A 15,218-nucleotide genomic window follows, 5' to 3' on the forward strand; every position below is an offset into this window, starting at 1 on the left:
TCCCCCTCTTTGGGGATATTTGACATTGTTTCACATGCAAATATCGTAGATATATCCAAAATATCGACAAATATCATGGATATTGTATATATTTCTTGATATATCATGATACATTATTTATATTTATTTGAAATATAATGGTAAATATTAAATAAAATTGTTATATACACAAAATATCGCAAAAAATATTGCAAAATATCCCCAAATATCACAAAATATCATCGAAATATCACCGATACTTGTAGTTGTATATATCTCCTCAACATATCGCGGATATTTATATATCTTTCTTTGAAATTTGATAGATATCCCCAAATATCGCGATATATCGGGATATTTTGTACTATGGTTTGTTTTGCTAGTTTGCTTTGTTCATTGATTGATAGTAGTGGTTATTGTCTCTTTAGACTTAGGTTATGTTATTGTTATACATAGACTAGGTTTGTGGTTTTTGTTGATTGTAGAGTTGGGTTGGATTTGTGAATTGGAGTAGGAGAGGATTCGCCTACAAACTATTCTTGAGGGGGATTAATTGGTATCATATCCCCAATAGTTCTCGGTGATTCTAAACATTAATAGATTATTTGTACCAAATTATGACGGTGAAGGATTTGTTGGAACTAACTATGGCCTAAAAAAGATCGGCAATTTAGGACTTGAAGCTATGGGAAGTGCTATCTTATGCAGTTTTATGGAGTGTTTGGCGATGTAGAAACAACATTGTGTTCGTAAAAACAAGGTACTACGTAGATAGATTGGTGGTGGAAATCAAAGCCTTGGCATGGTATTGAAATGGGGTACTACACAGAACAAAGAGTACAGATTCCGTGATTTGGTTTGGTACATTGGGAGTATTTGTTCAGAGTTAGTATTCTTCATTTTTCTATTGTTTGGTTGAGGGAAGATGTGTTATGATGCTTTAGTTTGTATTGTTGTTTACTATTGTATTGGTGAAAGTCTCTATCACCATTATATCTATTGTATCTTGTTCTTCCCTATGAATAAAATTTTGGGTTAACTAGTATCCCAACCCACTAGATGGGAAATTAGGGTCTCCCCCCTAAATACACACAAAAAAAGTCAAAATGGGTTGACCCGAAATTTAGGGGAGACCTTAATTTCCCATCTAGTGGGGGGGGAATTCTAATTGGCTCATCTAGTGGGGGGGTAATAGTAGTTCACCCTAAAATTTTTACTTATAAAAAAAAAGTCAGAAGTCCAAAACTACTTGGGATCACTACTAAAAAAATGGCTTTTTATGACAGCTTTTAACTGTCATGAAATACATATCATGACACTTTCTAAGTGAAAAAAATAGCCGTCAATACTTGGAGTGTCATAAAAAGTCAACCAAAACTGTCATTAAATTTATGACGGTTCATAGAAAGACGTCTTAAAAATTCCTCCCATTATAATATATATTAGTCTTTAAAACGTCATAATAGGTAAATGTTATTATGACACCTCATGTATAACCGTCATAAATTATAGTTAGAACCGTCAAAAAATTGTTTACAATATTACAATTCTTCTAAAACCGTCATATATATATATATATATATCGGTTTGTCTAGGGTGCCACTCTTATAGTGACACCCTTATCTCACTCTTCTCTAGAGCCGTCGGATCCGTCCTCAAGATCTGAAGATCTCAATGAGGGTAAAAATGTATTTTCCTCATCATCTTCTCAAAAAAAGAAAAAAAAAAACCGATCTAACAAAAAAAAATAACCGATCTACTTTATCAGTACCCAATTCCATCGCCATTAACAACCACCTAAAAAAACAGATCTAGCAAAAAAAAAAAGAGGGATCGACTTTATCAGTACCCAATTCTATCGCCATTAACAACCACCTAAAAAAACAGATCTAGCAAAAACATAAACAGATCGACTATAGTAATTACATATTTCCATCGCCATTAACGACCACCTGAGCTCTCTAAACTTCACTCTCTCTCGAGTTCCAATTAAGGTATGCTTCCATTAACACATTTTATTCTCTACTTTGTATAAATTGGTTAGTTACTTGATGTATTTGTATTTGTATAAATTGGTTAGTCTGAAATCGTATTTGTATAAATTGGTTAGTTACTTGATGTACATTGTATCAATTGGTTCAGAAAAAAGTGCATTGTATCTTGTAGTATTTTAGTCCTTGTAAACTTGTAAGTACGAATTCGGACTTGTCTGCTTTTGAGAGGAGCCGGAGTAACCATTTTTTTCCGTATGAGTATACTAAGCGGATAGATGATTTTGACGAGTATTTGTCCATCAAACCGCAATAGTGAAAATGCCGTGATTCGGCCGAGTTTTTGAACTCGCCGAAGTTCGTGAACTCTATCGTATTCTTCATGTCGATTTCGCCGAGTTTTGAACTCGTCGAGAGTTTGGTGAACTCGCCGAGTTTTGAACTCTTTTAGAGTTCGTGAACTCGTCAGATTCTTCATGCCGTGATTCGTCGAGTTTTTGAACTCTGCCGAGTTCGTTCGTTGAAGTAGCATATTCGTGAACTCGCCGAAGTTTTGAACTCTGTCGTGATTCTGTCGTCAGAGTTTTGAACTCTTTCGAGTTCGGTGAACTCGCCGAGTTCGCTGAAATAGCATATTCGGTGAACCCCCACTGCGTCGAGTTTTGAACTCGCAGATTCTCGCCGAGTTTTGAACTCTTTCGAAGTTCGTGAACTTCTTCATGCCGTATTCTTCATGCCGATTTTGAACTCGAGTTTTGAACTCGCCGAGTTCGGTGAACTCTATCGAGTTTTGAACTCCCGCCGAGTTCGGTGAACTAGCATATTCGTGAACTCGCCGAGTTTTGAATTCTATCGAGTTTTGAACTCGTCGAGTTCACCGAAACTCTATCGAGTTTTGAACTCGCCGAAGTTCGTGACAAACATTATATTCGTGAACTCGCTAGAGTTCGGTGAAGTAGCATATTCGTGAACTCACGAGTTTTCGTGAAGTAGCATATTCGTGAACTCGGTCGAAGTTTTGATGTTTAAGTTATTTACACCGCTTATGTACATTGGGATTTTTGATCGCTTAAGTTATTTATATTTTTAATTTTTTTGATTTATAGAAATGGAGACAGAGACATCAATGTTATGTTTATCCAAGTTCAAAATAAATAAATCATTAAATCAAACAATGAAGTTATGAACTTATTGTCTCTCCTGTTTATATCACTAGATTTTTATTTGAGGCCATATCGACTGGAGTACTGCTTGCTTGATTCAAAATAAATATATAGCTCTGTTTCAGGTAACTGTTCTATCTTTCTATCTTTTTTTTTTTTATATAATGTTATGTTTGATTCAATTCTTTTGAATTCTAGACACCCATTTTGTACTTTCCCTCGCTGATATCACCCATTCTTTTATATCAATTCTTTTTAAAGAAGAATGCATGAAAACCAAAATAAAGTGAACCTAGCTAGTGGTCATCCATCTAACACAAGTTTCACAAGATTTCGAAAGTATAACAAAATTTATATTTTCACAAGTATAGCAGATATATATATATATACGCTCCGTAAGATCCACATCAAATGATATCGAACTTTTGCATTCACCAAACTCGTGAAGGATAAATCAGTTGATAATCAGAGAAGTGAAGTTAGACAAGTTTTTTGACACCATTTAGAATGGTGTAATAGGAAGTAAATACAAGCACAAACTAAGAGAAAACAAAGAACTCGCTGCCCTATGGAAATCCACTAAAGGGATAAGAGTTGTGTTACTAGAACTCACCACTCTATGGAATCCACCAAAGAGATAAGAGTTGTTTCACCAAGAAGAACCACTTCTTCTCAATAAAAGTCCTATATCTTCATTCAAATACTGCTCTACTTCCATTACAAGTCTTAGAGAATTTATAGCTAAATACAAACTTCGATGCTAAGAGACAAGCATTAAAACTATTCCTGATTTTCTTCTAAGTTCAAAGTCAAACTTGAATCTGAACAGGACGTTTCTCCATACATAACACACACCACTAGAAAGCTCATGAAGTCTAGTTTCCAACCAAATTTACGGTTCGCAAAACAAAGGTTTCTAGAGAAAGTTATGATCATTTTGTCGTGATGTTGTCAAACCGATCGCCAATCCAAATTAGACTTATTTGGGCTATATCTTGACTTTCGATTGAATGTTTCATTCATCACTTTGGCTTATCGCGAGGAGTCAATCCTGCTACTTGGGCGCATTTCCTTCTCGAGAACGGTGAATAAGGCTAGGTACTACGAAAGTACAACAAACCCTTATGTGAACTAATGACCAATTCATTGTCCCCGAATCAAGCCAAAGCGCCTCATGGCTTTATATACAACCAATATACTTAGATGCTTATTGTGTTTCAGTTAACCGATCGCACCAATACATAGTAAATCGAACACTTCAACGCCGATAAACTCTCAAAGGTAACTAATCAGAAGTTACTACTCTTCAAATTCTCATCGATTAATAGTTTATGGTACCGATCTCTCCAACTAAATTAAATCTTTAAGTTGTACAAAGTCACAAACCTTATTCAAATATTTCTCAAAAGCTAACCTAATCCAAAGTCTAAATCTTCCAACAAAGATGTGATCAAGAGAAATGTAGAAACGATACCAAATTCAACATAGAGTTCATACAGATCGATCAAAGGTGAAAAGATGACAAGACACCACTTGAGCACTAATTTGACATCACATATATTATTTATTTGGGATATTTTCAGTAATGTAGGGTAGCATTCTAGCAAAGCCGCGACCGACAATTATATAGGCTGGCATTCATGGCGAGGGAAGGATATCATAGAACAAAGATCCTTTTCACACACCAAAATGTAAACACTCATTCTTTTATGTTAGTACATTATTAGTAAAGAAAACGCTTTGTTAAGCAAAGTAGATTTAGGTAACTCACACATAGAGAACAAGAGAAATCCAATAGCAGATCCAACTAAGCAAACACCCCAAAAATCTTATCCACACAATACAATCTTGATACATAATATCCCACTATTTAGCAACAAAGTGCAGAAAATTGAGTTTTCCAAAGTCAGCTAAATACACTAATTAATAGAAGAGTTATTCAGTTTCCTTTTTTCTTTTGTGTGTGTATGTGTATCACTAGATTTTTATTTGAGGCCATATCGACCGGAGTACCGCTTGCTTGATTCAAAATAAATATATAGCTCGCTTTGTGTAACCGCTCTATCTTTCTATCTTTTTTTTATATATATAATGTTATGTTTGATTCAATTTAGTTTTGAGTTAGAGACTTAAGATCGAAAGTATCGACAGCTTGTTCCCCTTTGATTAGGGGTGGTCATCGAAGTCGAAGCGAGCCGAGTATTGGCATGCTCAAATTCGCTCGTGAGTTTTCGAAATCGAAGTTCGAGCCGAGGTCAAACTCAATGTCGAAGCTCCACTTTGTGCTCAAACTTGACTCGATTTGAATTATAATTAGCTCGAGCTCGACTCGACTTCGACTCATTTTACAAAACGAAGCTCGAAGTGAAGCTCGACCGCCGAGCTCGACTTCGTAGGTCATGAGCTTGCATCCGGAAACAAAGGCATATATACTCAAAATTGTTGAATAAACCCCATTTTTGTATGATTTAAGTACAAAAATTCCAAAAACGTAACCAAAGGTCCGATTCTAAGTCACAGCTTAGAACCGGTGCTTACACCGGGCAGCTTGTCGCCGCCTTTAAAGTTACTTAACTACAAGTAAAGAAGAGAGTCCCTGTGGAACTTGATGAGGATTATATTCGCTTTAGCCGGTCTTGCGCGACATACCAAAGATGCGGGATGAAAACAAAAGAGGGAAAGAGTCGCCTTACTCGGGTCGAAGCACCAAGCCTTAGTAAAACAAGATGTGATTTGATCTCAACCTCGATCTCTATAGTTACTCATCACACTACAAAAGACCAATCTCTTGTTACTAATATTCGTAATCCGGGGACCACATCATTTATGTACGCCTCGCCAAGAAGGGGTACTACCTCTCACAACATCCCTCAAGCTTGAGGGTAGGTGGTAGTTTGGTTTAGCTTTACCCCAACCCGCACCGAACTTATATCTAATTTAGGCAGGGGCGGGTAGGTGGTGCAGTAAAGTCGCCTTTCGGGGACATGCTTTGTTGAAGACATCTCTATACCCATTCAGGAGTGAAGGGCCTAGTAGGCTCCTCCTTGGAGAGATAAGTACTTGATTGAGATAGGGCGCAGTCCTTGTGGAATTGGTTGGGTTTCGCAGCAGCCGTAAAGGTATATTACTTAGTAACATGTTAAAGTGGCATTCTCCCTTCTTTCATATAGCCTACTTGACTAGATAAACCTATGCCTCTCTCTCGACCTAGGCCCGGGCATTTGTCCTTAAGTCCTTCAGGGAGGCCGGTTGTTCGTGGTTGAGAGAGCGCGACCGTCGCCATGCTTCTTAGATCGAGTCAACGCCTATTTACTATCGCCTATGTTATCTAGGAATCTGAGATTCCGCTTTAACATTTATCACTTTCCTTATGAGTCGGGGTAGACAAATGTTCCATCCATCCGATTTTGTACGGCAATGACCAAGTATAGTCCCATTCAAATTAAGAGGAATGACGATGTTGGCCGACCCTATTTCTTATCTTGTCTTGAAGGTCATTTTGCTACGGCAGATGGAAGTTGCCAAGAGTTACGCTCACCATGGCGGAGTGATCCTCTTCCTATTGATCAAAAGCCCACCGGGTTTTGAATTATATTCTAAGGGCACCCCAAAGATCTCAAGTGATTAGGCAGTGCTTTCAAAGAAATAATCAACTCGCCCCAGCTTTCAAAGTTGGTTTATTGATGCTTGATGACATACCTTGATTGCTAGCAAAGAAGATTCCACAAAGCTTTAAAGGCTTTGAAAAAGTCCCACCCCTTAATAAAAAGCTTATGGCCTAAGAAATTCTTTTAAGTTTAGATGTTGTAAAATTTCAACTCACACGCCGCATAAACTAAAAGAGGTTACCCCGACTTGCTAGTTTTCTGAATCACACATGTCTTATATTGTCTTTTTCTTATGCCGCCGTCTACTATTTTCGCTTTTACAAATGTGATTCTTTTTTTCGATGTTCATTATCTCCATGGCGGCTTTAAAGTTTTACATGAGTCGCTCTCACAAAGTTTTCCTAGTCGATTTCGCATGCTTGAATTAAATTGGGTTTTTTGTTAGTGTGTGGAGGGGGATTTAATAGAGGAGTATAGTTTGCCTAGATACATGCACACCTTTAGATATAGATTGGCATGCACACCGCCTTTATTTTGTTCATTGTTTTTCACGCTGGTATTGCAACAATTTGAATTAGTTGAATGTCTTATTTTTAACTCCTATTTATTTTGTAGCAATGCCTCGAACAAAGAATCAATGTGAAGAATGCAGCAAAAAGTGTTTTCACGGGTGCTAAGAAGTTGTTAGGTGGGGGGAGTAGTAGTTCGGTCGCTAATGAGGAGCCCGAGAAAAAGAGAGGAAGGAGAACAACCACTTCGCATCAGTTAGTAGGGGATCGGAAAGCCGGATGATCCCAAAGAATGTTGTAAGTGGTGTAGAGTTAGGAAAATCAAAAGAGAAGAAAGGGGATGAGATGATGTAGATGTATGTAGATGTAGATTTAGATTTAGATGTAGATGTAGATGTAGATGTAGATGACAATGACGAAATATGGATCGGGGAAGAGTGTAGTTCTAAGTCATGCCGATAGTGAAGAAGAGGGTGTTGATGATGCGTAAGAGGAGACCGACGAGGAGGAAGAGGACGCCGAAGGACGCCGGAGGAGGAGGAGGATGACGAGGAAGTCCATGTACCTGTACCTCCGCTGAATATTGTGAGAAAGTCTAACAATGACTTGGAGTTCAAGAGAGGTGTTTATGGAGGTGGCCCTTGTGTGTCACATCCGTTGTATGACTATGCAAAGCACGGGCTCTCGCGATGTTTGGGAGGGGCGTAATATTATCATATAGTGTCTATTAGTATTTAAATTTTGTATTACTTAAACTTGTGCATACATTAATACTAAGTTTTTGTTGTTTTAGGCGGAGCGAGGGGTGTTGAAGTGCCATGGGCACCTAAACAAGTTGGTACAATGGGATATCGAGGAGAGTGTTCGACCGCTCTACTTTTCACGGAGCTTCAAAGGACCGCTTATGTGCTCGGTTTTAGGTGTATACAGCATCGATCTTGTGTTGGTCTCGCTTTGTGGAGAGGTGGCATCCGCAGACCAACACGCTTCATATGCCGTGGGCAAGATGACAATCATGTTGACGATGTTTCCCAACTCTTAGGAGTTCCGATCGAGGCAAAGCAAAGGATCGGGGACACCGATTTGACCTTGAAATGCATTAAAAAAAGACTCTCCACAAAAATCTTGGCATACCCATGGATAAAATAGATGCGGAGATGAAATCCAATAAGTTCACTTCCAAAGTTAGGATGGATTTCTTGATGAAGCAGCTTTTCGGGAAGGTAAAGAGATGAAGATTTACGTGATGAAAATGGGGTTGTTGTGAAGAAGGCGCCAACCCAAAAAGAGGTGCAGTTTTGTTTGTGAGAGCTTATCCGTTATTTTTCTTTTGGATGTACCGCCTTCACCGACATCGCCCGAACCGCAGCCCCGCTTTGTTATCCGAGATCGCTTTCAAATTTGCCGAGATCGAGACTACGCTGGGGGTAAAACTTTACCGGGCTTACTTGTACAGGGTCTTGGGACCGCCACAAGTGCCAAGGTGAAGGGTGTTTCGTGCTATTTCACTCTCCTACATGTATTAGTTTTTGTTTTTCTTTTCAATGTCAATTTTATCTATCTATTACAATATTAACTCGGTGTCTATATTAATGTAGGCATGGATTTATGAGTACTTCCTAGTGTTCGTGCCATACCCAAATGAGGACTATCATTTGAGCATGTCCCGTGCTAATAGGTACTTCGCCATTACGCCATCAGCCTTTTATGCTAGCACAACAAATTTGATTGAAGTATACCCGAGCCACCATTGATAATATGACTTGTACCGATGTAAGCATTTTTGTATGTAAATAGTTTTATTTATTAATTAATATTATTAGTATGTGATTAATGATTAATTTCCTCGATCATATGCTATTTGACAGTTGAATGGTATCCCTATGTTGAAGTCCGAGCTACACGGCGGTGGATGAAATAGCATTTTTCGAGGATTTATATGCTTTCTTGATAATGTCGAAAGCAAAGATAATGTTATGGGGTTGTGCATCGCTTTGGGTCATATGCAGTTTGTACCCTCGATCCCCCAAAACCAAAGACCTCGACGCGAACTACTTCCTGACGACGTATGATGTGAAATTTAATATCAAGGCCTTCCCATCGAGTAATTGGCGTAATCACTTGATTCAACTTGAACAACGAGGACCCATTCCGCCTTATCCATGGGAGTGTGTTAGTAGATACATGAGTTGGTACGAAAACAATAGTCATATTCGAATGATAAACCCCGATCATCTTAGTCACTACTCCCTACGAGTCTTCCATATCATAATCCGCGAAGTTAATATCTTACAACGCTAATTTTGTTTTGTTTTGTTTTGGTATTTTATAAATGTAAATGTATATACTAATGTAGTTTTGTGTTTTAATTTTGACAAAGACCCCGTCGCCGATGAAATTTCTCGCTTGCTCAATCAAGGCCCGCAATCAGTGGGATCACGATTCCGAGGATGCACGTAACGAGTTCATGGAGGCATACAATTTGACCCGTGCAAGTTCATTGGCGGGACGATATCGCGAAGGAGCATAGGATTTAGGTATGTTGAGTTTGGTTAGTTTAGGGTTTAGTGGTTAGTTTGGTTAGTTTACCTCCTTTTATCTTGTGTTGGACGACGAGTGTTGGAAATGGAAATGGTTTGTTTGTGTTAGTTGAGATGATGCGGGAGTGTTTATTGGCATTTGAGATGATGCCGGTTTTGCTTTTACTTTTCAGTTTGTGTTAGTTGAGATGATGATGGGAGAGTTTTATTGGCATTTGAGATGATGCGGTTTTGCTTTACTTTTCAGGTTTGTGTTAGTTGAGATGATGCAGGAGTGTTTATTGGCATTTGTCTTTCTTTGTTCTTTTGAGAGTTGATCATGACTTAAGTTCAAGAGTTTTCCAATCAATGAGGTTTCTAGATTTGGTGTTGAATTTGACATATGTGGTAGTATTTATACTGATTCATGTGTTTTTATTGGGGGGTAATTAGGCAAATGGTGGTGGCGGAAGATGGTGAACATGAGGAAGCAAGTGGAGAGGTTAGTTTTTCCGTCGGACCTTTAATAAAGCGGTTTGATTTAACTTTGCTTGACCGACCGCTTCAATTTTTTTGTTTTGCAGGAAGGAGATAAAGTCAGAAAGTTAGATTGGAAATCTCTTTGTAGTCAAAAAATGTTATGTTAGGACTCTTTTGTAAGTGCAAGTTGTTGATATGTAGCAACTTAGCTTTATGTTCAAGAATTCGCATAATGTAATTCGTGACATGGTGTCACATTGTTGAAATATGAAATGATAGTGATCTTGCTTTGGACTTGTCATTCTTTTCATGTTCACCTAAGATCCTAGGGTTTCATGTATTTCATGTCACATTGCCTTTGGTTATGTTTTCGCTATTAGCGTGCATTGATTTTAATAGGACGCCGTCACTTGTCGGTAGAGTAAACAGCTATACTACTTACCAGTGTCATCAGCTGTGTGCTTTGCTTAGATCTCGGTTTATATCCATTCAATGGCTCTTCTTGTGCTCTCCGACAATTTGGCGATTTTAATTTGTCACATCAAGTATCTCTATTAATAATCTAATGCGAACATTGTCCCAATGTTATCTCTAATGTCCCAATGTCCCAATATCTCTATTAGTATCTCTAATGCGAACACAAAAATCCCAATGTTATCAACAAAAATCCCAATGTTATTTACCAAAACACAAAAATCTAATGCAAAGACGCAATGTTTTTTTCAAAACACAAAAGATCTGTTTTTGCCTCTTGAACGGTGTGGTCACACCATTTGGGACTAAGGCCAAACGGTGGGCCATATCGCTTTGGATTTGAACTTGCAAAAAATGGCGTGTTCTGTTTGGACTTTGTCCCAAACGGCATGGCGGTCTGTTTGGACTTAGTCCCAAACGGCATGGCCACACCGTTTGACTTAGTTCCAAACGGCATGGCCATACCGTTTGAGTCTAAGGCCAAATGGTGTGGCCATGCCGTTTGGACTTTGAACTTGCAAAAAAAAGCTTGTCTGTTTGGACTTTGTTCCAACGGGCATGGCCACACCGCTTTGGGACTAAGTCCAAACGGTGGCTACACCGCTTTGGACAAAGTCCAAACAAACACACGCCATTTTTTTTTGCAAGTTCAAAGTCCAAACGGCATGGCCACCCGCTTGGCCTTTAGTCTCAAACGGTGTGGCCATGCCGCTTGAACTAAAGGCCAAACGGTAAACTTGCAAAAAAAATGGCGCGTGTTGTTTGGACTTTGTCCCAAACGGCATGGCCACACCGCTTTTGACACCAAACGGTTGGTACTAAGTCCAAACGGTGTGGCCATGCCGTTTGGGACAAAGTCCAAACAAACACCATTTTTTTTGCAAGTTTAAAGTCCAAACGGCATGGCCACACCGCTTTTGAGAGACCAAAACGGCATGGGGCCACACCGCTTGGGACAAAGTCCAAACAGAACCGCTTTTTTTTTCAAAATGGCTCAAAGTCCAAACGGCATGGCCCCACCGCTTGGCCTTTTAGTCTCAAAACGGTGGCCATGCCGCTTGGGGACTAAGTCCAAACGGTGGCCCACACCGCTTGGGGACAAAGTCCAAACAGACACGCCATTTTTTGCAAGTTCAAAGTCCAAACGGCATGGCCAACCGGCCAAACACCGCCGCTTTTTTTTTTTCAACGGCATGGCCAAACAGCACCGCTTTGAGACTAAGGCCAAACGGTGTGGCATGCCGCTTGACTTTGAACTTGCAAAAAATGGCGGCATCCGTTTGGACTTTGTCCCAACGGTATGGCTACACCGTCACCGCTTGGACTTTGTCCCAACGGTATGGCCACAAACGGCATTTTTGGGACTAAGTCCAAACAGACACGCCATTTTTTTTATCCAAATTAAATCCAAACGATATGGCAGTACTAAGTCCATATCGCTGATGTTGATGTTTTGGCAATTTATCGGTTTGGTTTGTTTGTGTTGATGTTGATTGATGATCATATGAGTTAAGGTAAATTTGTTGTTGAAAAACGCTGCATTATAATCGGTGGTATAGTATCCGCATCAATACATCATATCAACTTACTTTAACAAAATTGCAAGTGGGCACGCCAGGTAACAACAACAGAACATTTATAATAAGCACATCAAAATGCTTTATGCAATCCCAAATATTATTGTTCTCAGATTACAACATTTAAGCACATCAAAATGAATTAGCAACAAGTATAGCCTGCCTCAAGACTCTAGCTTTGGCTTGTTCAAGCCTTTCACTCCAAGTTTCAACTCTTTCAACTTCTCCACCTTCTTTCAACACTTCGCTTCTTCTCTCGCTTTTTCACGACAATTTCTCCCGTTGTAGCTAATAACTCAATTTTGACGACTTTCTTCAATGGTGCATAGTCAAGGTGGCGTTGATACCGTGGCATCTTGTGGAACTGTAGCGGTCGTAAACATAACCGCAGAGAATGATGAAAAGATCAAGATCGACCGATGCAAAGTCGGCGGGCTGGAAACGAACGATAAGTAGGCAGTATTTTTACCTAAAGCAAAGCTTTGCCTCCATATTCTCCATTTCTCCTTGAGCCATACTTCTTTTTCTACAACATCAATGAGATTAGAACTCACCTAATTAAACTCCCCAAATGTAACCTAAACCAAAGAATATTGAACTTTGAAAATAAAAAGGGAGAAAGAAGTTATCAAAAAGCACCGGTCTATCATTATGATGTTTCCTATCTAGAGCCTAGCTAGCGCACAACATTAGATACTATCCAATGGACATAATGATGCAATGGAACACAACCCTCGACACGTAGTTCAACTTAACAACACTTGATAAAACTCTAACAAGGCTGCCATATCTAAACCACTCTTAACAAGTCCGGACATCAATGAAGTCCATGACGCCAGATAAAATATCATTAGAACTAGTGAACATTTAGAATCAAAGAGTTTTGAATAAAGCTATACTTACAATCCATGATTACGATTATTTTTCTCCTGACAATTTCTCGAGTCATGGTTAGCAATCATCACACATCCGTGACACTTTCTTCCCCAATTGTTTAGGGCTATCTCTTTGGGGATTTCCATCTATCCGCTTTCTTCTTCCCCTCCCTTTTGTTTGAGAAATGTTGGGATTCAAAATCAATAGCTGAAATAAAGACCTAATTAAAATAAATATTTATATCAAATTAAACACTTAAACAAAATTTATATCAAATTAAACATTCAAATAAAAAAACTGTGATGTATTAACCGAAGGTATCGGGGCTCTGCAATCGAGGCTCTGAACTTCGTCTCCTTTTGTAGGAAGTCTCATTAAACTTTGAAATTTCAATAGCCATTTCACCAATCTTTTCAATAAAATATGAATAACCCTCAAAAAATCATGCGACGATCGTAAGCCACTTGAGAAGCAACCTTGATAGAATGAGCCACTCTCAAAGGTTCATTTGAGACATTCCCCACCACAAATCCAATTATCAAACTCCGCTCTATAAGTGTTAGACTTTTGCATCCACCGCGTCAATCTAAAATGGTTTGGAATCTCTTCAATCTCAGTGGCATAAAAAACTTTTTAAGATATGACCACAAAGCAAACCCATAAACCGAAAGTACTTGCATTCGCATCTCCTCTAAGGTTCCTCTATCGAAACTCACTCTCCAAACAGAATTCTTCACGGGTCTCTCCATTTCACCATGTAGCTTCGGTTCCATACCGCAATTTGTTCCCCATCAATTTTGTACTCCATCTTTGCCTTTTCTAGTTGCTCTTTAAATTTATTGAATATTGAGATCATTATAGACCTTCGGCATGCATAAGGATGAAAGCATCGTTAGGCACAATCCGTGAACTATGCTTTCGCGCGTAATCGAATCTCTTTTCTTTCCTAGCAAGCAAAGCCAAAAGACTTCTCATTACCATGTACAAACCGCATAAGCATAGTCGTCCGAATTGACAAACCGGTCATAATGAGCATTCATCGATTCACTTCGACCCGGTCGGTGCATACCAAAGAAAAAGGTGCCACCGAGATAACAAGGAACCCATTTCTCCCGCATTGAATATATCTCTCAACCAAGGATTTTCAAACAACTCATACTTCTCAATGATTGTACACCATCTTCTTTCAAAATCAACAATCCTATACGAAAAAGAAATAGTGTTCTTCAACTCGATTACTTATGTCTCAAATTTGGTAAATGACATCTTCTCTTGAATTTCTGCATAATATGCCAAAGACAAAACGATGACGAGTATTAGGAAACACTTTGGCAATGGTCGCTGTCATCGCTCTATCCCGGTCGTGATGATTGCAGTTATGACGACCACCCATGGCTGCAAGCCGGCCTTAAATAGCCATATGAATGTATCTTCGTCTCATCAAGCAACAATGCGAAAACCAACCGAATCGACCGATAATGATGGTTGACTCCATAAAAGGGCAAAAGGCATGGAATATGCATTGGTACGATATGTGGTATCAAAAGACACAACATCCCCTAAATATTCATAATCGCATCGAGACCTCCCATGAACCCGAAAAAGTTCACCGCACTCCCATTTTCATCTAAATCAATAAATAAGCGTAATAGAACCGGGATCCTCGGACTCTTCTTACGAAAAATATTGCAACACGGCGGTTGCATCACCTTCTTTAGGCATCTTTTCTCGGTCAAACCATAATAATGGTTCCAACAATCTTTCCGTAAACCCAACTTCCTCTCCATGAAAAACAGATGCCACTTTCCCAACAGATAAACCTGTTATCACTAAATATCTCGGTCAAGCACTTCCCGCTTCGTGCATATGTTTGTTAGTTTTCATGCAAATTCTCTTCGATTGGGGTCACTTACCGAATTCTACTATGGTCATTATGAGCAACGCTGACCTCATATATCTCTTCATGCATTCTTTTTTCTTAATACTGAATTCTAGCTTGACAACCACACCGATAGTTGATGTATTTCTTGATTGGACTTCAT

Source organism: Coptis chinensis, chromosome 4 (genome assembly GCF_015680905.1).
Source record: "Coptis chinensis isolate HL-2020 chromosome 4, ASM1568090v1, whole genome shotgun sequence".
In the NCBI taxonomy this organism is placed as follows: domain Eukaryota; kingdom Viridiplantae; phylum Streptophyta; class Magnoliopsida; order Ranunculales; family Ranunculaceae; genus Coptis; species Coptis chinensis.